The sequence below is a fragment of the Adiantum capillus-veneris genome, chromosome 7, assembly GCF_014529385.1.
Source record: "Adiantum capillus-veneris isolate H3 chromosome 7, ASM1452938v2, whole genome shotgun sequence".
NCBI classification, from domain to species: Eukaryota; Viridiplantae; Streptophyta; class Polypodiopsida; order Polypodiales; family Pteridaceae; genus Adiantum; species Adiantum capillus-veneris.
This window is the reverse complement of record NC_140937.1, coordinates 11,755,577-11,758,037: the sequence shown is the minus strand read 5'-3', so window position 1 is coordinate 11,758,037 and position 2,461 is coordinate 11,755,577. Positions and strand designations below refer to the sequence as shown.

The 2,461-nt window shown below is 44.3% G+C and overlaps 1 long non-coding RNA gene across 2 annotated transcripts; it reads right to left on the bottom strand.

The window, feature by feature from the left end:
- Positions 1-249: 249 nt before the first annotated feature.
- LOC147453438 (uncharacterized) lies at positions 250-2,188 on the bottom strand. Of its 2 annotated transcripts, none has more exons than XR_015188745.1 (2): positions 2,055-2,188; positions 250-601 (listed from the first exon to the last, which is right to left on the bottom strand). It is a non-coding gene; the product is annotated as an uncharacterized LOC147453438 (long non-coding RNA). The 2 variants fall into 2 exon arrangements; XR_015188744.1 differs by lacking the exon at positions 2,055-2,188 and adding an exon at positions 1,810-1,962.
- Between the last annotated feature and the right edge of the window lie 273 nt (positions 2,189-2,461).

Genomic DNA, 2,461 nt, shown 5'->3' with positions numbered 1-2,461 from the left:
CTTATTCTCAATCAAGCATAGTCAAGAGTCAATTTTCCTTTATTTCAGTATATAGGTTGAATTGCCAAACTGTGAGAAATGCATGTCTATTTGATATATAGATACGATGATTGAAATCGAGCATGCATTGGTGAGGAAAACATATGGAAAAACCAAATTTAAAGAAGCTTTGACAAACTTAAAACTACAGAAAGCATAAACAGACTATAAAAATTGAACTACACTACCGACCTAATAATCGTGTACGAATGTTATCCAATTTTGCAAGCCGAAGGACAATGTTTGAGTCAAGCTACAAAAAATCAATGTGAATAGTTAAACATATTGTCTTGCAATGAAACGTCACAGATTGAAACTGCAAAGTATACAGTGCACGTCATGGAGAGGTGCCATACAAAAGTATGGTGGAGAGCTTGCACTCTGGTCCCTCCAAAAATTGTAAGAAACGAAAGCCGTGCCTTGCCTCGTAGCGTTTATGTGTTGCGCCAAGCAAACTCATAGTCATGGGGTGCTGGACACAGATAACGAACCTTGTAGTGTTTTCGAGCTAGAGTCGCGCTTGTGCAATTGAAAAGGCCGGTGTTGTGAATATATGTCCTCCCTGCCAGACACAAAACACGCATTAAGACAAATACATGAGACGTAGTATTGACTAAGCTTAAAGAGAAGCAAATCTAGGTTTATATTCTATGTGGAAGGCTTGCTACATAAAGAGTTATGGGTGCTTTTTGATAAAATTTTCCCTTGTTAAAATTGTATTATCTCTCTCTACTCGACCGTCAACTTTTTCTCCTGCCTTATGTTGTAGCCAGTTTCCTATTTGCAGTGCATCCTCTCCTTGGAAACCAAGCAGGGCTTCTCCTCAATCATGCAACTCGTCGGCCATGCAATAGCTTTCTATCATACGTAGGGTCTGTCCTCAAGAAGTCTAGGAGTCGTTCCAATCGCAGATTTGTGTTAATGGGACCGGCTGATGCTTGAATCTGACCTTGGAAAGAGAACTCCATGTTGCGAACTTGCATCGGCCAAACAATACGTTCACCTATGCAAGGTCGCATGATAATGGGTGTGTTGAGTTCGGCATCTCCATAGAGGAAGACACCATATTAAGTTCAATCATCACTATTGCAAATGCGGATCTGGCAAACTTTGTACTTGTTTACTTCAGTGCTAGATGCTTGACATCAATCTGCATATGTCCTGTTATATTCTATAGATGTTATAGCAACGCCCACCAAGCAAGTCTAGTTAGCACAAAAGGGTGTGTGTAAGAGCGGATGGCGACGATGCAATGTGTGTGACATGAGGCTTACGATGAGTTTGTGTGGATGATTTATCCAAGGCATTGAGGCTGGATGCTTGATATCAATCTGCATTTGTCATGTTATATTCTATAGATGCTATAGCAACACCCACCAAGCAAGTCTAGTTAGCACAAAAGGGTGTGTGTAAGAGCGGATGGCGACGATGCAATGTGTGTGACATGAGGCTTACGATGAGTTTGTGTGGATGATTTATCCAAGGCATTGAGGCTTAGAAGTGAATGGACTCTAGGAGGCTGCCTCGTGGAGAACGGCTCTTAGAGTATCAGAATCTACGTCATGGATTGAATGCTCTCACAAACTCCCTCATCTGCCCGAGCCTGGGAGGCCTGGCACCGGGCCAAGGAGGCTCGGCAGCCAGCCTGTCAAGGTGTTGGCCAGTCAACCATGGATAGCCGAGCGGACAGCCAACCGACACTAAACACAAACACAGACACACACACACACACACGCACATACATCCACAAACGCCAGGAGAGTGACGTACGCATGAGAGGCAAGGCTGCAAACAAAGAGCTCGTGATATGCTCTCCTCCCCACGTGCAGTCGCCATAACCGGATTCTGAACTATATAACCAGAGGTGCGTTAGCATGGCGATGGCATTTTTTGAGCTGGCCCTTGTGCCCTTTCATCACCTACGTCCCCGCTCTGTATTGATCGACAAGAACAGTTTCCATCTCTCTCTGTCTCTCTCTCTCTCTCTCTCTCTCAAAGAAAGGCCAAAGACTTACATCAAGAATATTGAATTGCTAGCTTTGCAAAGCTTTGTCTCTGAAATGATGTGCGTCTGCAAACCTACGAACTGTTGCCTTTGTGAAGCTCCCAACTGGCGGCTCTGCAAACCTACGACACTGCTTTTGCTTGCTTGCCAACCAGTGTTGCTTTTCACGGACTTTTTTTATTAAATTTATTTTCTATTTTAAGCTATGAAGCTCTGTCACGTGGTGGCTTCTACCACCAGATAGAGCTCACCAAGTAACGAGGAAGTTGAAGGATAGCAGACAGAGCTCGAAGCGCTATAGCTAGAGGGAAAAGCTTTTTTCTCGCTCTCTCATAACTCTCTCACACTCTCTCGCTCTCTTTGGCTCTTGCTCCATTGGCTGCTATCGTGGCCTGCAACGCTACCACCACTTGGCCA